Genomic DNA, 23574 nt, shown 5'->3' on the forward strand with positions numbered 1-23574 from the left:
CAGAGTTAGCCAATAACCACTAGTAGTCACTAGCACATATCGTGCCACCTTAGCAGTACTAATCGTTGTACTATTCACCCAAGGCAAACATCAAGATAAACTAAGCCCATTTCCTTCACATGGAAAATCTACTGCTCAATTTCTGAAAAATATCAGGCAAGTACTTAGCGCAATCACTGGACTCACTATCCATGCCTCGTTCATTCAGGATGAATATCACGATTCGTCAAATTCAGAATCATAACTAACGAATCATCCAAGATTCTTACAATCTTTGAACACTCTCCTGATTATATCCCTCGCTAAGATTGTGCAAACACTTTAAGACTAAGGTAGCTTACCATGTTAACCCACCTGGACAGCCACCAAGGTTTCACGGTCATAGGCCACGCTTCCCTCACATCTTAAATAGTCATGTACAATCCTCAATGTCTGATATAATCCAATACTGATGAATCCAATCATCAAGGAGTAGTCCTCGTATTTGAGTTGAAGTCTTAAAACAGTATCCCACCCAAGTTCTTGGATGATTCCCATCACAAGGAAGTTCTAACCACAACTCTGATGACAACCCCTAGTCATCGTTGGTAGAAATCCGTCCACTACTAGATCCACACGTCTAGCAGTAACCCAAAGGTTAAAACCTATCTGCTCAGAGTACACACTTATCAAGGAAATCCCTCCAAGACTGGTTCCTACAGTAGAATACTCAAACTATATCTCTGGCATGCCAGACGATATCGAACCATCGATATCAAACCTGATATCTTAATCCAAGGTCATACCCTGTCGTGACTGTCACCAAATCCCTAGACTGAACAGCCTTCCCACCGCCAATCCTGAAGCACGAAGGCTCCCAGATAACCTCTGAAGTATAAGGACTCCCAGAGTAACACTGGCATAGGGTCACGCCCCATCACGTCTAGTCATGGTCATAGTCCACAATCTCGGCATATACTGAACCTGATATCCTTGAAGAAAAACCCATCATCACAAGCCTCAACCTAACAAAGGTCAGACAACCTACTATTCTAAGGAAACAACCTAGAACAAAGCCCAAATGTTCTAAACCGAACAATATCCCTAAAGCCTCTAGATGAGTCCACTCATCGCTGGCACTAACATAGTCCACTGACTAACTAGGTCAATCCTAGGAAAATGCCTAGACTAACCGCATGTCACACTATCACAGTTGGCTCACTCAAATCCCATGAGCTGCAATAGTTGAACGCTAATCAACTAAACCCAATCCAAACTTCCGCACAATCATGCAATCATCCACGAATTGCTGGATAAATAAAACATGTATCACTTATTTCAAGTTATGTACAATTCTCTTTATTACAATCTTATGTAATACATACAGTATTCAAAATACAATGAAATGTACAATCGAACTTGAAATGATACAACCAAAATATGATGATTCATTACAACTGAAATACTGTTTACAACTACAACGATACAATATTTAAATCATCGTACTAGTCTTCGTTTCATGAGCATGAAGCTTCTAATCGACACACGCATCGATACAAGCATACTCCCGACCAAGTCTCTCTACAAGTCCTCCTACGAGAACTCTGGAGAAATGGCTCGTGATAGCTAACCAGCTATGCTCTGCGTCAGTGCATGTCAGTCGACCCCTTTTGCTCACAATCTACCATCAGCGTTCTTCTTGTATTCATATCATGCTTTTGAACACGAAGTTTCCCGTGTGCCTACCGAATGCATCGGTACAAGCATACCGGCAAAACTATGTTCTGCATGAGTTTAATGACAATCTCTTCAACTACTAGTGGAGAATCTTCAGAGTAGTGTCATCATGGTAATGACTGTACAGATGCAAGCATCAAGTAAGTCCCCACCAATACTATACCACTGCCTCTGGCATCCGGTACTCGATCCAAAACTAGGATCCACCTGAGTAGAAATCTTGAAAACTCGGACACGATTCCTTGCTCCTGTCCGCACTTGCTGGAATCCCATAAGCCAAATTTTCAGAAATCCTGCCGATGATGATAGTCTCTGGGCAAACTAATTGCCGCATCATCACCTCTTCCAAGGTCTCATCCATCCTATAAGGATAACCCAAAGTCTCATTACTATATCCCAAGTCTCTTGCATGCATATGCTCTGATACCAATAAATGTAGCGACCCTACCCGGATCCGCTACTTAATCAGAGTTAAGAGCATAATTAAACATGCATTAAATAAATCGCTGCGGAAGACTTAAATAAAAACAGACCAGCAGAATACAACCGGTTAAACCAATTCGATTTATACAACCAAATCGAATAAATAGCCTAAAGGCAAAACCTACAGCTAATCCTGCTGTCTTCACTGGTCACTGACTACTCCAAGCTCTTGGTGCTCAATCCTGCACCTACACCTGCCCCGTTGAATGGGGTGTCCAGATACACAGAAAAGACTGGACGTGAGCACTAAGCTCAATATGAAAGCAATGATATAAATACAAATATGCGCACACAGAAGATTTAAATCTCAAGTGAAAACACTTGCTCATGGCGCCGAGAATATACAGTACCGGCTAGAGAGCGACTCCGCGGGGTACTCGTATACTCCATATCAGGGCTGAGCCAACCCCATCCTGACCCGAATCCAAAACAGGATACAAGCCCCATATGGAAACTGTCATACCTGACTCGAGTCAAAAAATGAGATCATAGTTCCCTATGGAGACTGTCAGTGACTCACATCTCTCCGGATGCAGTCACACATAAAATCATGTATGTGCTAAGACGGTAAAACATGCTAAAACTGTAAGAGTGGGTGCCCAGTGAGCCAACTGTGTGGCTATGGGCTTTGATGACTCTTTGTATAAACAATCTTTTGTTTAATATTATTTACACTTTTATTAATGGCAATGACTTTATATTACTTCATATTGTTATATTGTGATATACTATTGTTGTTTTGATAAAGACCTTGAATATACTATAGTGTATGTAAGATGTGGTAGAACATGGGGATGTCTATCATGAAATACATCTTATAGTCACTGTATATTCTAAAACCGTTCCTAGTCGATTGAGCCGTCCGATAATAAGGATAAGGATCGCTCGAGTTTGAGACTAGCATTTGCGATGCGGAGTACCACGTTTCATTGGTAGGGAACATGGAGATGTTCGAAGCATGCAAATGGATATTCATAGGATGAATAATCGAACTACCCTATCCGGACTTTCCAAGTGGTTATCACTTATCGAGTGGATAAAGTCCGCGGTTTTGGTTGTACACCATTAGTCCTTACGACTTGAAACATCATGGAGACTCTATATGCTAGTGCTGTGCTTTGACTCGTTTACCGACTCTATGGGGGTCATCAGGTGTCGAGATTGGGTACAGTTACGACACATATAGGAGTCAATGCATTGTTGTCAAGGATTCACACATACTTGCGAGTGTGGATATCCTATGCGATCTGAGGAGATATTAGTGTGACAAATCTCTGGCCAGAGTACTTGATGTGATTTAAGAAATGGTTTCTTAGTAGCACATGCGATGTCACTAATTTGATCTTCAAGATGTATTGCATAGTTATCGAATCTTGAGCGACTCTCGATATACCAATGGTTGTTGATTCGATCGGGATATTTGGATGAAGGGAACGTACTGTACGCTAACCAAAATCTACTGGTTCTTGTAGGCACTATCAGTGATACCTAGGGAATCAGGGGCGATGTTGCTAGGCGCTTTACCTTGATTCGTTGGGCAAGTCGGAAAGTGTTGTTCGAGTCACAAGGAGTTGTGAGCCCACGGCTAGCTGTATCCCTGAACCATTGAGGGTCACACAGTGTAATGGAGTTTTAATCCCCGTTGAGATAGTTAAATTTAAAGAGTTAAATTTAATGAACTAAGGAGTTGGACTTCTTAAATAAGAGTAAGGGAGTAGGATTTCCTAAAATGACATAGGGATGGACATTTTTGGAAACCACTGAATTCGGATTCAGGAAAATTTATTTTGACTTTAAAATGTGCAGAAATGGTTTCTGTGCACATTGGTGAAATCGGTTCATCAATCGGAGTCACGATGAATTTTATATTAATTTCTGAACGTGCGGGCTTTGCTTGTCGGGCCCTAGCTTATGACTAATGGGCCCTAAGGTGTTAGTGGCCTGCATTATAAATAAGTTATTGCAGTACAGAAATTAGACACAACAGGTCATTATTTTTTAGAGCAAAAAATTTCGAACCCTAGCCCCTCTCTCATAAAGTTTCGGCCGAACACTCCCACTCTGTCCGAGAAATTCCGGTCTGTGATTTTGAATTGCAGTCAGGAATAACGAATCAGATTCGTTTAATCTCTTCGCAGAAAAACTTCTGATAGATTTTCTAGTGCAATCTGTCAGAGGGATTTAAACCTCATTCGTGGACCTGATTGAAGGAGTTCATCAGTTCCTGGGAGATACAAGAAGCGCAGAGAAATCTGTGTGGTGTCCAATAATCTCGCTTCGAGATTGAAGGTAAAATTTAATTAATTGTTATTTGAATTTTACACACACAATAATTTAATCGTTGAATGGTTGATACCCACACCATGGAATTGTTCCATGATAAAAATTTTTAAACTTCCGCTGCACCGGGTATCAATCGTGATTGATCTGAGACCGCGAGTTTCCAACAGTGGTATCAGAGCCAGGTTGCTCAGATCAAACGATTGAATTAATCAATTGTACAAAATTTTTGAGTCTCGGTTTTTGAAACAAAATAAATATTTTTAAATAAAAATTTTTTTTTTTCGGGGCAAAACCCGGGCAGCGATTGGATCGCTGCCCGGAGGGGGCGGCGATGGTCGCTCCCCCCGGGGGAGGCGCACGGCGCCACCCAAAGGGGGCGCACGGCGCCGCCCAGGGCGGCGCTGTGCGCTGCCCAGCGCAGCGCTGGGCGCTGCGCAGGGCAGCGCTCGGCGCTGCCCAGCGGCGGCACCAGGCGCCGCCAGGGCAGCAATTGTTGCTGCCCTAAGGGGGCAGCCGGGCTGCCCCCGGCCCGCGCCCCAGGTGCGGGCCGGCCCGGGAGTGTCCCGGGCGGCTCGCGGGAAAAATTAAATTTTTATTTAAAATTAATTTTAATGTGATAAAATTTTATTTTTGGTCCGGTCAAAAAATTGTTTTTGATTGGTTCACGAGATTTCGGATCGAATTGTTCGAGTCCGTAAATTTTAAAATTGATTTTTGGATAAATTTGAATTTTTGGAAAATTTTAATGTTTTATCCGTAAATTGAATTTTGAAATCAATTATTTTGGTACAATTGATGATAAGATATGATCTTATGATATATTGAGTAAAATATGATTTTATTTCTAAAATTGGATTTTATAGATAAAATATGATTTTATTTGATATAGAGATAAAATATGATTTTATATGTGAAATGAGATTTTATATATAAAATATGATTTTATCTTGTTTAAATTTGAATTGCCACTGCATGTTATCCAATAAATTAATTTTGTATTAAATGTTATTGGATAAGGATGATCGATTGCCATGACCAATTTTGTAGGTGTATGTTAGGAATTTACATTTTGTTTTTATTGTTGTTGGTTTTATTAATGGGCCTGGTTTATGGCCCGATATGAATGTCATATGTAATAAAAGTGGGCTTGGTTTATAGCCCGTTCCCACCCCTAAAAATGTATCCCCTACTTGTCATTGTTATTTATTGTAAATACATTAGATTTAGTGGGAGATCAAGATTTGAAGACGGTGGGCCCAGCAGACAATAAAGACTGAAGAAATGTAAATTGGAAGCACATGTAATAGGATTGCATTGCATACTGCATATTACCTAGGATTGGACTAAGACCCGTGATTGGCAACCACGGGTCAATTAGAAATGGAATCGATCATCCTATATAATATTTGATATTATGATTGTATGCATGTTTAGACATAAATTGCGTGAATCCGGCAAGCATGCAATAAAATAAATATGATGAGACAAATATTTTATAATTAAAAATCCCTCATTTTAAATATGATTTAAAATTTATATCAAGATAAATAAAGGAAATTTAAATTTGTTTAAATGTTCCCACCTTCCATCAACGGTCAATGTATGTGATGCTACCCGCGGATACGGTCCGGCTCATATTATTGGGGGGGCCCGTCCGTCGGAAAGCTGTACATTGGATCGACAAATGTTGTAAGTTGGGTGGAAACTCCCATGGGATCGGCTCATATTATTGGGGGATCCACATGGCGACCGTCCATCACAACTTAATATTGATGGGTCATCTTGACATGTCACTTTAAACGGCGTCATATTATTGGGCCCTTATTGGACATGAGGTAAACACATGGGGGTTGCTTTGGAAGCAATTGGGCTCTACCTTTTGAGAATTATGGTTGGCTGATATTATTCGGGACCATAAGTTTGTCAATTGGACTCCATGTTCTCACTAAGGAAAAAGTTTCCCGTTTTCACTAGAGGGTGGTGAAATCGTTAAAATAGTGGGAGTGAGATTCATAAAATAAAATTCGCCAATTTTATGTCTTAGTAAATTATTTAAACAATCATCGATAATTGTCTGTTTTATCTCAGTAATCCACATGTTTCTGTTCTCCAACAAAACAAACTTATTGACGCAAACAATACAGAATGATTCCATAAGTTAAGATTGTCCTAAGTTCGGAAAAAGATTTTCTAAGTGTTAGAAAAGGCTTCTCCGAAAACAGCCCCGACTGATGTAACTGCCGAAAGGTTGGCCGAATTAGAGAAATGGTTGGACCATGATCTCAAGGCCAAATGTTACATGCAAAATTGGACAAGTCTATACAAGTTTGCCATCACTGCAAGAAACCCGGTAATTGGAAACGTAACTGCAAGGAATACCCCAAGCAGTTGCGAACTGCAAAGGGTATGTTTTACATTGAAATAAATGTTTTTCTTAATACTACTTCTTGGGTATTGGATACCAGATGTAGATCTCATATTTGCAATGAGTTGCAAATGATAACAAGAAGTAATAGGATAAGGATGGGTGAGACCCAGTCAAGGCTCGGGAATGGTTCCAGAGTTAAATCCATAGCTATGGGAAATATTTTTTTTTGCAGAACGGTTTTAAGTTACTTTTGATAGATGTTTTATTTGTTCCAGATTTAATTAAAACATTATTTCTGTTTCTATGCTAGATAGAGATGGTTATTCTTGCAATTTTGTGAATGAGATTTGCAATATTTACAAGAATGAATGTTTAATTGGAAATGGACAACTTGAAAACGATCTCTACAACTTAAAACTAAAAGACGTTCCAGTGAATTATGTTGATAAACCGGCGACAACAAACAAAAGGAAAATCGATAGTCAAAACCCGGCAAACCTTTGGCATGCTAGGCTAGGTCATATTTCCTCAAGGAGGATGAACAAGCTAGTGGGAGAGGGCATGTTTGATATGTCTGATATTAATTCTCTACCTACTTGTGAATCCTGCCTAAAAGGAAAAATGACCTAAATCTCCTTTTAAGGGGAAACCTGAGCGTAGTCAGAATCTGTTGGATTTGATCCATACGATGTTTGTGGTCCATTTAGAGTAGGGACTCAACATGGCCCACCTACTTCATTACCTTTACTGATGATTATTCAAGGTATGGGTATTTATATTTAATGAAATATAAGTCTGAAGCATTTGAAAAGTTCAGAGAATTCAGGCTGAAGTAGAAAACAAGCTAGGTAAAAGTATTAAAGCACTTCGATCGGATCGAGGTGGAGAATACTTGAGTACCGAGTTTTTGGACTATCTGAAAGAGAATGAGATTCTCTCTCAGTGGACTCCTCCTATGACACCACAGCTTAATGGTGTATCGGAGCGTCGTAATCGAACTTTGTTGGACATGGTTCGATCTATGATGAGCTTCACTGAGCTTCCACCTTCGTTTTGGGGCTATGCGCTTGAAACGGCGGTATTGTTGTTTGAACAACGTCCACACTAAAGCAGTGGACAAAACACCATACGAGTTATGGAATGGCAAAGCTCCTAAGTATTCGTACTTGAGGATTTGGGGATGTCCTGCTTACGTGAAGCGGACAGTGGGAGATAAGTTGGATAGTCGATCCAGCTTATGTTATTTTGTAGGGTATCCGAAGAATTCAATCGGATATTATTTCTATTATCCTGCTGAAACAAAGGTGTTTGTTTCTAGGAATGCCACCTTCTTGGAGAAGGAGTTCTTATTGGATAAGAAAGGCGAGATGATGGAACTCGAAGAAGTTCGAGAAGAACCCGAAATACAAAATAACGATCCTACACCTCAGGAACCATTGCTGGACACGCCTGCACCTAGAAGATCCGAAAGGACTTCTAGACCTCCAGTTCGATATGGTCTTCTTCTTGAAGGGGATCAAGATGAACCCGACATTGGATGTGATCCAAGAAACTTCAAGGAAGCAATTTCTGATGCGGATTCGAATTTATGGCTTGAAGCTATGCAGTCAGAATTGGATTCGATGCATACAAACCAAGTTTGGTCTTTAGTAGATCCTCCCGATAGAATTGTTCCAATAGGGTGTAAATGGATCTACAAGAGAAAGCTTGGGCCTGATGGTAAGGTATTGACCTACAAGGCGCGATTGGTGGCGAAAGGTTATACTCAAAGGCAAGGAGTTGACTATGATGAAACCTTTTCACCAGTTGCAATGTTCAAGTCCATAAGAATCCTGATTGCCATAGCTGCATGGTATGACTATGAGATATGGCAAATGGATGTGAAGACTGCTTTTCTTAATGGAGACATTAAGGAAAAAATCTATATGAAGCAGCCTGAGGGGTACACATCCATGGGAAGCGAGCATAAGGTATGCAAGCTTCAGAGATCAATTTATGGTCTAAAACAAGCATCAAGAAGTTGGAACCAGAAATTTGATGAAACAATAAAAGATTTTGGTTTCATCAAGAACTCGGAGGAACCTTGCGTGTACAAGAAAGTAGTTAAGGATGCGGTGACATTCTTAGTACTTTATGTTGATGACATCCTACTCATTGGGAATGATGTAGGGATGTTGCAGACAACAAAGATATGGTTATCAGGTAGATTTTCGATGAAGGATTTGGGAGAGGCATCCTACATTCTTGGGATACAGATCTATAGAGATAGGTCTAAGAGAATGATAGGACTCACTCAATCAACCTACATCGATACCATATTGAAACGGTTTTTCAATGGAGGGTCCAAAAGAGGACATCTACCCATGTGTCATGGAGTTTCTCTATCCAAGTCTATGTGTCCCAAGACTGATGCAGAGATAGAGAATATGACACATGTACCATATGCGTCAGCTATAGGTAGTATCATGTATGGGATGATATCTACCAGACCGGATGTAGCATTTGCTCTGAGTGTCACGAGCAGATATCGTCTAATCCTGGTCAAATGCATTGGAAAAGCCGTGAAGGACATTCTTAAGTACTTGCGAAGGACTAAGAATATGTTCATGGTGTATGGAGGACGAGATCTCAAATTGGAAGGCTTATACCGACTCTAGCTTCCAAAGTGATGTGGATGACTCGAAGTCAACCTCTGGATTTGTGTTCATGCTCAATGGCGGTGCTGTCTCTTGGAAGAGTTCCAAGCAGGACACCACAGCGGATTCCACCACTGAGGCTGAATACATTGCAGCATCAGCTGCTGCTAAAGAGGCCGTTTGGATGAGGAAGTTCGTCCAAGAGTTGGGCGTTATTCCTGAATTTGTTGGTCCAGTCCCGGTGTACTGTGACAACACGGGTGCCGTTGCTCAAGCAAAGGAACCAAGGTCTCATCAAAGATCCAAACACGTACTGAGGAAATACCACATAATCCGGGAGATTGTGGAAAGAGGAGACATCATTGTCGAACGAGTGGCCTCTGCAGACAATATCGCTGATCCGCTTACTAAGCCCTTGCCAGGACCATTGTTTGACAAACATCGCGAAGCAATGGGTCTACGTAGTATGACTAGTTGGCTATAGGGCAAGTGGGAGATTGTAAGAGTGGGTGCCCAGTGAGCCAACTGTGTGGCTATGGGCTTTGATGACTCTTTGTATAAACAATCTTTTGTTTAATATTATTTACACTTTTATTAATGGCAATGACTTTATATTACTTCATATTGTTATATTGTGATATACTATTGTTGTTTTGATAAAGACCTTGAATATACTATAGTGTATGTAAGATGTGGTAGAACATGGGGATGTCTATCATGAAATACATCTTATAGTCACTGTATATTCTAAAACCGTTCCTAGTTGATTGAGCCGTCCGATAATAAGGATAAGGATCGCTCGAGTTTGAGACTAGCATTTGCGATGCGGAGTACCACGTTTCATTGGTAGGGAACATGGAGATGTTCGAAGCATGCAAATGGATATTCATAGGATGAATAATCGAACTACCCTATCCGGACTTTCCAAGTGGTTATCACTTATCGAGTGGATAAAGTCCGCGGTTTTGGTTGTACACCATTAGTCCTTACGACTTGAAACATTATGGAGACTCTATATGCTAGTGCTGTGCTTTGACTCGTTTACCGACTCTATGGGGGTCATCAGGTGTCGAGATTGGGTACAGTTACGACACATATAGGAGTCAATGCATTGTTGTCAAGGATTCACCACATACTTGCGAGTGTGGATATCCTATGCGATCTGAGGAGATATTAGTGTGACAAATCTCTGGCCAGAGTACTTGATGTGATTTAAGAAATGGTTTCTTAGTAGCACATGCGATGTCACTAATTTGATCTTCAAGATGTATTGCATAGTTATCGAATCTTGAGCGACTCTCGATATACCAATGGTTGTTGATTCGATCGGGATATTTGGATGAAGGGACCGTACTGTACGCTAACCAAAATCTACTGGTTCTTGTAGGCACTATCAGTGATACCTAGGGAATCATGGGGCGATGTTGCTAGGAGCTTTACCTTGATTCGTTGGGCAAGTCGGAAAGTGTTGTTCCGAGTCACAAGGAGTTGTGAGCCCACGGCTAGCTGTATCCCTGAACCATTGAGGGTCACACAGTGTAATTGAGTTTTAATCCCCGTTGAGATAGTTAAATTTAAAGAGTTAAATTTAATGAACTAAGGAGTTGGACTTCTTAAATAAGAGTAAGGGAGTAGGATTTCCTAAAATGACATAGGGATGGACATTTTTGAAAACCACTGAATTCGGATTCAGGAAAATTTATTTTGACTTTAAAATGTGCAGAAATGGTTTCTGTGCACATTGGTGAAATCGGTTCATCAATCGGAGTCACGATGAATTTTATATTAATTTTTGAACGTGCGGGCTTTGCTTGTCGGGCCCTAGCTTATGACTAATGGGCCCTAAGGTGTTAGTGGCCTGCATTATAAATAAGTTATTGCAGTACAGAAATTAGACACAACAGGTCATTATTTTTGAGAGCAAAAAATTTCGAACCCTAGCCCCTCTCTCAAAAACATGATAAAGTATATAACACATACTCATGCAACATACATGCAAATATATCATGCCGGCTATCTCGGTCAGTACTTACGTACTTTACTACAGGAAGTCCTAGCAGTCCCACTCTAGGTTCCCAGCCTATCATCAACTCTACAATGCAAATATCCATGCATCATTATTTAAGCTCTAAAAGCCTTAACTAAGATATTGCATACTGCTCCACTACATGAGCACTGCTCCGCTACTATGTCAGACACTGTCTGACTATGCTAGAATATTTTTCTTACTCCAACTCTAAAATAAGAGTACCCAAAGCCCTAAAATAGAGCCACGTGGGCGAAAGAGAGGATTTCGGAATTTGCACCGAATGAGGAGCTCGAACCTCATATTTATAGAACACGTTCGGATCGTCCGAACTAACTTTGGAGTGTCCGAACTACTTCGCGCCATCCGATCATCTCATCGGATCGTCCGATCTCCGCCACGTGTCAATCCAATTGCATGCAACCATGCACCTGTCCGATACACTGTTCGGATGGTCCGAAGCCACCCTTCGGGTCGTCCGAACTTACCCTGAATGACATCACCGATGACATAATATTTAGGACAGCTGGTTGGGTCATGGTTTGGATCATCCGAAGCCTTCAGAGCCTCCGAAGCCTGGCTCCGTCCATGTTCGGATCGTCCGAACCCAAGTTCGGAGCGTCCGAACCCCTCGAACCTTACCCACCATTTTCGAGTGTTTAGAATCCATTTCTGTACTCCGTTAACCCTTTTGGAATTTCTTTAATCATGTTTTACTTAATCTAAACATGATTACATGATTAATTACTCATTAATCGTCAATTCTGGATACGGGTCACTACACCCACCTCTCACGAGATTCAGTCTAGTATAAAAATATGCATGTGCTAAAGCAGTAAAAACATGGTAAAACCATAGCACATAAAGATGCAACACATATATGATATACCATGCCGGCTATCTCGGTCAGTACTTACGTACCTTACTAAAGGCAGTACTAGAAGTCCAACTCTAGTTTCTCAAGTCTATCATCAGCTCTACAATTCAAATACCTATGCATCATTATATAAACTCTAAAAGCCTAAACTAAGCTATTTCATACTCCTTAATATATTTAGGAAGCAAAAGCTATACCTGCGTCCGTCGTCAGCCCGCTGATGGCGACTACCTAACCTCTTGGGCACACTCCTGCTGCCGCTCCGCAGCTCTGAGCACAGCTCCGCTACTCGAGCACTGCTACGCTAATATGTTAGACACTGTCTAACTATACTAAAATATATATCCTACTCCAAATCTAAAATAAGAGTACCCAACAAGCCCTAAAATAGAGCCGTTTGGGCGAAGGAGAGGATTCGGTGTGCTTGACAAATGAGCTCCTCGGCTCCTTTTATAGACAAGGGTTCGGATCGTCCGAACCCCCCTTCAGATCATCCTATCTCTGCATGTCTTACACGTGTCCCCTGAAAGCACTTCGGAGCGTCCGATCAGGACTTTGGATCGTCCGAACTCGAATATTACGTCATCCGTTACGTCACCTACTCGGACACCTGTCTGGAGTACTGTTTGGACCGCCCGATCCTGGATTTTGGATCGTTTGAACTCTGCCCTTACGAACAAGAAATTTCCTTCCGAACTCAACCACTTCGGACCATACGATCCTAAGTTCGGAGACTCCGATCCTGCCTAAGACTCGGAACCTTTCCGGCTATTTTCGAGTTTTCTGGATCCATTTTTGAATTCCTTAGACCCCTTTGGAAATCTCTTAATATTGTTTTACTTAATCTAACATTATCACTTGATTAATTATCCATTAATCAATAATTTCAGATACGGGTTATTACATTCTCCCCCCCTTAAAAGATTTTGTCCTCGAAATCTAGGTTAATTCTCGAGAACGTACTATAGACCCTTACTTGCATGTCTTGGTCAAATAGCTTTTGACACACTCAGACTCTCGTCATAATCCATGCAAGCTTTGCTAATGACGAACCACTTTCAGCACTCCTCAAACTCATCAGTTTGGCTCTTGCAGAAACCAAAAACTGCTGCGCTACCCTACGAAGGTCGAACCTACTTGACTCTCAGGTATCCCCACACTGAGACACTTTTTGTTCTCAAGGAGTATCTCTTCAAGATTCTTTTATTGAGCTGAAAGTCGTAACTTTTGGGCACTGATCTTGTGCCAACTGGCCACGAGCAATTAGAACACAAATACCTGCTTGCTCAAGATCACCGTCCCAAGGAAAATCTTAAACAGACAAAACCCACGTCGTAACCTAACTTATTCGTGACATTCTTCGAACACTGACCAGATCTAACCATCTAATAGTTCCAAAAGATCTCGGTGTAGAATACCTATCCCAACACCGTCCTGATATAGCAAATCACGAATCTCTCTTCAAGAGAAACCGGTTGACACAAAGCTATATTTCAACGTAACTGCTTAACACGATTTCCAAGTTGGTTATCCTTCCATGCTCCCCTGAAGCAAAACAAGCTTTTCGCGCAATTACTGGGAACTGAAACCATCACGTCTAGTACAAATCGTACTTCACATCTCTCAGTATAACTCAACATCGTGTCATGATGAAACTCTCATCACATGACAATCATGTCACCAAGTCCTCCATTGACCATTGGTTTGCGAAGCCATATGCATATGTTACAATGGTGAGACTAACATCTCTCACAAATTACGTCACCTTGATCACGGGTTACTTACCTATGAGTTTTAATCGATGGGCTAGTCAAATCTCTCTATAGGATTCAGCTATCTTTGGAGATCATCCTGATAGTTATACTTACTTGCAATAACTATACACCCATCGAGACTAAGGCAACCTTCCACCAAAATGCTCGACTGAAACAAACATTCCACAGTACACCGGCCTATGGAAACGCTTACTATCCCATCTCGAAACTCGACATTCATTCTCGGAGTCTCTGATGACACCATCATTGCTAATTCTATCTTCACGAGATCCGACCAATTGATCTTAAAGGAAACTAGTCCCAACGGATTCAACATTTTCACTAACTCATGTTCCTGCTGAAACGCAATAACCTTGACAATCCGTCCACAGTGACGTGACTCATCTTTAGACAAGATGCATCGTTTTTTGTACTGGATTATGACAATCGCCCTCGATCCATTCTAGTGTTCTCATGGCACAACATATCTGAATCTTACTGGAAGATTAGTGACAACAATCCTGCAAGACTCTGAAAACCAAGTCTTAACTATTGTCAGATCTCACAACTAGACAACTAATGTTCACTTGTTAAAGTCCATAAGAATCCACAATACTTGTTGGACCTAATCCCAACTGTATACGTAGACTACATCACAGAAGCATTTCATCAAAATGTAGAGATGACAGTTCTCAAAAATGTCGTTCACTAATGAAATGGAACAACTACTGGATTCCATTTCCTCAATCATGAGTTCTTCATTGCCAATACTAAGCAATTCTTGGATCAATCAGCCTCTTCTTTAACAAGAAGGTACTATCCTGGAGAACTACTAATTCTCATGCTTGTTCTTGCTACTAAGTTATCACCTAAACTTGACCACACAAGTCAATTCGCAATCCTCCTTGATTAGTAGCAATCCCAAAAGATCTGTCTCTGGCATTCCTAGAGATTCTAAATATACTCGAATCGCTTACTGCTTTGAGGTTGTACTAAGTAACAATCTCCTATGCACAAAGAGACAAAAATACTATTCCAAATATTTATAAATCTACTACATACTAATCATCCCTGATTGGACTCAACTTATCAATCACATCGATCATCTGTGTCTCGCACTTGGCCTGACAGTGATAATCAATTCAGAAAATCACTGATTATCGAAAGTCTACATGGCTCGATCAATAACCTTGACCAAGTTTCCACAAGACTTCTAATCCCAATCACTTGGAATAACAAAGTCGCGCTGGATTCAACCCACCTATCCCCGACAGCATCAGGTAATAGCTTAAGAGTAGTCACTGGCACTCATCTTGCACCATTTAAGAACTACTAACCGCTACCTTGTTCATTCACAGCGAATCACCAAGGAAAACTAATACCCAAGGAATATCCCTCGATATATGAACCTAGATAATTTCCATCCCATGAAAAAATCATATGCTTAGTCTCGAAAGACATCAGACGACACTCCGCGGCATCACTGGTAGAAATTCGACTACCTACTGGATCCACTCATCTAGCAATATCGCATAGGTCAAACCTATCTGCTCAGAGCACTCACTCGTCAATGAAATCCCTCCAAGACTGGTTCTGACAGCAGAAAAACCCAAATAAATATCTCTGACAAAGGCCAGACAATAACTAAACCACTGATACCAAACTCGATATCTATCCACACCAAGGTCATACCCCATTGTGACTGTTACCAAATCCCTAGACTGAATATCCTTCCCACCACCATTTCCGGAAGCGCAAAGGCTTCCAGGTACACTGTCATAGGGTCGTGTCTCTTCACGTCTACCCCTGGTAATATTTCACAACTCTCGGTATATACTCGACCTGGTTTCTTGATGCAAACCCATCACAGGATCACAACCTAAGAAGGTCAAACAGACTACTGTTCTAAGGAAAAAAACTTTAGAACAATACTCATGCCTCTGATGAATCACCTCATCACTGAAACTAACTTAGTCCACTGATTAACTAGTTCATCCTAGGAAAACACCAAGAACCAATTAACTAAAACCATGCTAAACCTTAGCAAAATCACTAAAGTCGAAATACAAAAATCGCTGGATTAATCTCAAGAATAATACATGTATCATAGTTTCAAGTTATGTACAATTTCTTTATTACAATCCCATGTAATAAAACAAATCACTAAAACCAAATACACTTAGAAAGATGTACAACTCAACTTGAAATGATACAACCAGTGTATTATGATTTATTAGTACAGATGATTCAATACTTACAACTAAAATATTGTTTACAACAAAATACAGTATTTAAATACTTTTAAATCATCGTACTCATCTTGATTTTGAGCATGATGATGATAGTTTTCGGGCAACCTAAACGCCTCATCATCATCATCTCTTTTAAACGTCTCATCATCCATACAAGTATTACCAAAGTCTCAGTACTATGCCCCAAAAATCCTTTTTGCATGTTGCTCTGATACCAATAAATGTAGCGACCCAACCCTGATCCACTACTAATCAAAGATTAACGTTTAATTAAGCTTGCAATTAACACTAATCAGAATACACTACGGAAAACCTATATAAACGCTGACCTGTAGAATACAACCGGTAAAACAAATTCGATTATACAACCCAATCGAATAATTAATCCTAATGGAAAATAAAACCTACAGCTAAACATGTTGTCTTAACTGGTTGCTGGCCTCTCCAAGCTACTGGGCGCACTACCTGCACCTGCACTGCCCTGTCGAATGGGGTGTCCAGACATACAGAAAACACTAGACGTGAGCGACTACCCTCAGTATGGAAGCAATGATATATAAAATATATGCAGCACATAAGTGAATTTAAAATGAGGTAAAACGGTCTGCTCAGGGGCGCCAATGAACATACAGCACCATTCGAGATAGCTAGTCTGCGGGGGTACTCGTATATTCACCCATGAACTATAACATCTACTCCACCGTCGTGGTCGCTCCTAGTGATAGCAAACCAGGGGCTGAGCCTCCCCAATCCTGACCGGAATCCAAAACAAGATACAAGTACCATATGGAAATTGTCAATACCCGACTCGAGTCCAAAATGAGATGCATGCTCCCTATGGAAACTGTCAATGACCCACCTCTAATGATATGCAGTCTAGTATAAAAACATGCATGTGCTAAAGAAGTGAAAACATGGTAAACACATAGCATATACAGATGCAACTCATATATCATATATCATGCCGGCTATCTCGGTCAGTACTTACGTACCTTACTAAAGGCAGTCCTAGCTGTCCCACTCTAGGTTCTCAAGCCTATCATCAACTCTACAATGCAAATACCAATGCATATTTTTTAAACTCTAAAAGCCTTAACTAAGCTATTGCATACTCCTAAATATTTGTAGGAAGCAAAAGCTATTCCTGCGACCATCGTCAGCCCGCTGATGGCGACTAACCAACCTCTTGGGAACACTCCTACTGCCGCTCTGCAGCTCTGAGCACAGCTCCGCTACTCAAAAACTATTCCGCTACTATGTCAGATACTGTCTGACTATACTAAAATATATATCCTACTCCAACTCTAAAACAAGAGTACCCAAAAAGCCCTAAAATAGAGCCATATGGGCGAAAGAGAGGATTCGTTGAGTTTGACAAATGAGCTCCTCGACTCCTTTCATAGACAAGGGTTTGGACCGTCCGAACCCCCATCGGATCATCAGATCTCTGCATGTCCTACATGTGTCCCCTGACAGCACTTCGGAGCGTCCAAACTCGAATATTACATCATTCATGACGTCACCTACTCGAACACCTATCTGGGCTACTGTTAGGACCGTTCGATCCTAGATTTTGGATCGTCCGAACTCCGCCTTTCCGAACTAGAACATGCCCTCCAAACTCAACCAATTCGGACCATCCAATCATAAGTTCGAAGCCTCCGATCCTGCATAAGACTCGGAACCTTCCCGACTATTTTCGAGTGTTCTGGATCCATTTTTTTATTCCTTAGACCCATTTGGAAATTTCTTAATCATGTTTTACTTATTATAACATGATCACTTGATTAATTATCATTTAATCAATAATTCCAAATACGGGTTACTACAATCCGAAGTCAAGTTGCCAAGTGTCCAAGATGATGTCATTGTAGTGACGTCACGGATGACATATTTGTGAGATCGAACGATCCGAAGTCCAATTCGGACCTTCCGAAGTGCTTGCAGGGACATGCGGCAAACATGAAAGTTTGGATCGGAAGAGGGAGTTTGGACCATCCGAACTCCGGCTATAAATAGTCGGTCTGAGGGCCTCATTTGGTGCACCTCTCCAAATTCTTCCTTCCTCCTTTTATAGGGTATTTTAGGTGTCCTAGTCACCTAAGTAGGTTATGGAGTTGGCAGAATCATCTCCGGAGTTAGTATCAGAGTTGTGCCCAAGTAGTGGGACAGTCGCCATCAGTGGGTTGACGACGGACGTAGAGATACATAAAAATATTAAGGAATATTAAATAACTTAGTTAAGGCTTTTAGAGCTTTATTAGTAATGCATGGGAATTTGCATTGCAGTGATTGTACTATAGATGCGGGACATTTAGGAGTATATTATTGAGGTACGTAAGTACTAACTGAGATTTCCAGAGGGTATGCATGTTTATGTGTTTCATTTATCTGGCATGATTTCATGATTACTTCTTTGAGATATTATGTTGCATGTGCATATCATATTGAGCCTATGTCACTTTGAGATGAGCCAGTGTAGGGTCGCTCAGCCCTTGTTAGGACGTTGTGACACTGAGGGTCCTGCCGACCGATGGGTTGCGCCGACTCTAGTGATCCATGGACATTATAGATCCACATCCAGTAGGAGTGAGTGGTTGAAACCAGTGGTTTGATTCTCCGAGGTTACAGCTCATGTACTAGGCGCTAGTCTAAGAAGTTTGGATTTGTATATCCCAGATATGGTTACCAAACATTGTATTTTTACATGCATTATATTTGTATGTTTACCCTACTAGCGTACTGAGACTTATGCTCATGTCTAGTGTTTTCTATGTTGTCTGGACACCCAATTCGATAGGGCAGTTGCAGGTAGTTCATCCAGAGATTTGGAGTGGTGATCAGGATGTGGCAGCGAGATTAGCTGTTAGGTTATATTTTATTAAGTTTTATTCAATTAGGTTGTATATTGTTTTTGAGATATTTCACCGGTTGTATTCTGTCGGGTTGATTAAGTTGTAATTTTTATGTATCCGCATCTTCTCTTTGATTTTGGTTTTATTGCATGATTAATTAAGATTTAATCTCTGATTAGTAGGTGACCTGGGCAAGGGTCGCTAAAATTTATGGTATCAGAGCATGCAATAAGATTTTTGGGACTTAGTATTGGTATTTTGGGGATTGGACTTTGGATTATACTTTTAGAGTGACGATTGGGTTAGATGGCAATAGCAGCATCAGATGTGATAATGTCAGAGCATATGGGTTTGCCCAAGACTATCATCATCGAGATGGTAATCGAAGACTGGGTATATGTAAGTTCCAGTAGAATTGGACATGAGAGAAGGATCGTGTCCAAGAAGCCAGGAGTAGTAGAGGATTGGTTGGAGCATATGAGAGGCTCATGTCCATTCCCATTTGACATGGGAAGACTTCTCTAAAGATTCTCCACAAGCAGTTGGAGAGATTGTCGTAAATATATTATCGGAGAATGGACCATTTAGAAAGGAGGATTCAGGAAGATCTTTTAGAAGGTTGTGCGAAAGAAGTTCTGCTAAGCATGCTTGTATTGATGCTTGGTAAAGGTGGACGGGAAACTGCACGTTCAAATCAATGAATTCTTAGTGGTGTGCAACCATTGAGATTTTTTGGGATATCGTATGTGTAAATGTAACATTTCATTTGTATTTGGGATTTTAAATACTGTATCAAGGTTTGTCGTAAACATTATTTCAGTTGTAAGTATTGAATCATCTGTATTAATGATTTTTGGCACTTGTTTCAGGTTTTTATTCCACATATTTTGGTGTAATTAATTTAGTTGATTTTTTCTATTATATGAGATTGTAATAAGAATAGTGTGTAAGAGTGGGTGCCCAGTGAGCCAACTGTGTGGCTATGGGCTTTGATGACTCTTTGTATAAACAATCTTTTGTTTAATATTATTTACACTTTTATTAATGGCAATGACTTTATATTACTTCATATTGTTATATTGTGATATACTATTGTTGTTTTGATAAAGACCTTGAATATACCATAGTGTATGTAAGATGTGGTAGAACATGGGGATGTCTATCATGAAATACATCTTATAGTCACTGTATATTCTAAAACCGTTCCTAGTCGATTGAGCCGTCCGATAATAAGGATAAGGATCGCTCGAGTTTGAGACTAGCATTTGCGATCGGAGTACCACGTTTCATTGGTAGGGAACATGGAGATGTTCGAAGCATGCAAATGGATATTCATAGGATGAATAATCGAACTACCCTATCCGGACTTTCCAAGTGGTTATCACTTATCGAGTGGATAAAGTCCGCGGTTTTGGTTGTACACCATTAGTCCTTACGACTTGAAACATCATGGAGACTCTATATGCTAGTGCTGTGCTTTGACTCGTTTACCGACTCTATGGGGGTCATCAGGTGTCGAGATTGGGTACAGTTACGACACATATAGGAGTCAATGCATTGTTGTCAAGGATTCACCACATACTTGCGAGTGTGGATATCCTATGCGATCTGAGGAGATATTAGTGTGACAAATCTCTGGCCAGAGTACTTGATGTGATTTAAGAAATGGTTTCTTAGTAGCACATGCGATGTCACTAATTTGATCTTCAAGATGTATTGCATAGTTATCGAATCTTGAGCGACTCTCGATATACCAATGGTTGTTGATTCGATCGGGATATTTGGATGAAGGGACCGTACTGTACGCTAACCAAAATCTACTGGTTCTTGTAGGCACTATCAGTGATACCTAGGGAATCATGGAGCGATGTTGCTAGGCGCTTTACCATGATTCGTTGGGCAAGTCGGAAAGTGTTGTTCCGAGTCACAAGGAGTTGTGAGCCCACGGCTAGCTGTATCCCTGAACCATTGAGGGTCACACAGTGTAATGGAGTTTTAATCCCCGTTGAGATAGTTAAATTTAAAGAGTTAAATTTAATGAACTAAGGAGTTGGACTTCTTAAATAAGAGTAAGGGAGTAGGATTTCCTAAAATGACATAGGGATGGACATTTTTGGAAACCACTGAATTCGGATTCAGGAAAATTTATTTTGACTTTAAAATGTGCAGAAATGGTTTCTGTGCACATTGGTGAAATCGGTTCATCAATCGGAGTCACGATGAATTTTATATTAATTTCTGAACGTGCGGGCTTTGCTTGTCGGGCCCTAGCTTATGACTAATGGGCCCTAAGGTGTTAGTGGCCTGCATTATAAATAAGTTATTGCAGTACAGAAATTACACACAACAGCTCATTATTTTTGAGAAGCAAAAATCGAAAACCCTAGCCTCTCAAAGTAATAATCGGCCGACCCCTCCCATACTCTGCCCGAGAAATTTCGGTCTGTGATTTTGAATCGCAGTCAGGAATAACGAATCAGATTCGTTTAATCTCTTCGCAGAAAAACTTCTGATAGATTTTCTAGTGCAATCTGTCAGAGGGATTTAAACCTCATTCGTGGACCTGATTGAAGGAATTCATCAGTTCCTGGGAGATACAAGAAGCGCAGAGAAATCTGTGTGGTGTCCAATAATCTCGCTTCGAGATTGAAGGTAAAATTTAATTAATTGTTATTTGAATTTTACACACACAATAATTTAATCGTTGAATGGTTGATACCCACACCATGGAATTGTTCCATGATAAAAATTTTTAAACTTCCGCTGCACCGGGTATCAATCGTGATTGATCTGACCGCCAGTTTTCCAACAGTGGTATCAGAGCCAGGTTGCTCAGATCAAACGATTGAATTAATCAATTATACAAAATTTTTGAGTCTCGGTTTTTGAAACAAAATAAATATTTTTAAAAAAATTTTTTTTTTTTCGGGGCAAAACCCGGGCAGCGATTGGATCGCTGCCCGGAGGGGGCGGCGATGGTCGCTGCCCGGAGGGGGCGGCGATGGTCGCTGCCCCCGGGGGAGGCGCACGGCGCCGCCTAGGGCAGCGCTATGCGCTGCCCAGCGCAGCGCTGGGCGCTGCGCAGGGCGGCGCTCGGCGCTGCCCAGGGCGGCGCACAGCGCCGCCCAGGGCGACGCACGGCGCCGCCTAGCGGCGGCGCCAGGCGCCGCCAGGGCAGCGAGAGTCGCTGCCCTAAGGGGGCCGGGCTGCCCCGGCCCGCGCCCCGGGTGCGGGCCGGCCCGGGAGTGTCCGGCGGCCCGCGGGAAAAATTAAATTTTTATTTAAAATTAATTTTAATATGATAAAATTTTATTTTTGGTCCGGTCAAAAATTGTTTTTGATTGGTTCACGAGATTTCGGATCGAATTGTTCGAGTCCGTAAATTTTAAAATTGATTTTGGATAAATTTGAATTTTTGGAAAATTTTAATGTTTTATCCGTAAATTGAATTTTGAAATCAATTATTTTGGTACAATTGATGATAAGATATGATCTTATGATATATTGAGTAAAATATGATTTTATTTGTAAAATTGGATTTTATAGATAAAATATGATTTTATTTGATATAGAGATAAATATGATTTTATATGTGAAATGAGATTTTATATATAAAATATGATTTTATCTTGTTTAAATTTGAATTGCCACTGCATGTTATCCAATAAATTAATTTTGAATTAAATGTTATTGGATAAGGATGATCGATTGCCATGACCAATTTTGTAGGTGTATGTTAGGAATTTACATTTTGTTTTTATTGTTGTTGGTTTTATTAATGGGCCTGGTTTATGGCCCGATATGAATGTCATATGTAATAAAAGTGGGCTTGGTTTATAGCCCGTTCCCACCCCTAAAAATGTATCCCCTACTTGTCATTGTTATTTATTGTAAATGCATTAGATTTAGTGGGAGATCAAGATTTGAAGATGGTGGGCCCAGCAGACAATAAAGACTGAAGAAATGTAAATTGGAAGCACATGTAATAGGATTGCATTGCATACTGCATATTACCTAGGATTGGACTAAGACCCGTGATTGGCAACCACGGGTCAATTAGAAATGGAATCGATCATCCTATATAATATTTGATATTATGATTGTATGCATGTTTAGACATAAATTGCGTGAATCCGGCAAGCATGCAATAAAATGAATATGATGAGACAAATATTTTTATAATTAAAAATCCCTCATTTTAAATATGATTTAAAATTTATATCAAGATAAATAAAGGAAATTTAAATTTGTTTAAATGTTCCTACCTTCCATCAACGGTCAATGTATGTGATGCTACCCGGATACGGTCCGGCTCATATTATTG

The sequence above is a fragment of the Henckelia pumila genome, chromosome 4 (assembly GCF_033568475.1).
Source record: "Henckelia pumila isolate YLH828 chromosome 4, ASM3356847v2, whole genome shotgun sequence".
In the NCBI taxonomy this organism is placed as follows: domain Eukaryota; kingdom Viridiplantae; phylum Streptophyta; class Magnoliopsida; order Lamiales; family Gesneriaceae; genus Henckelia; species Henckelia pumila.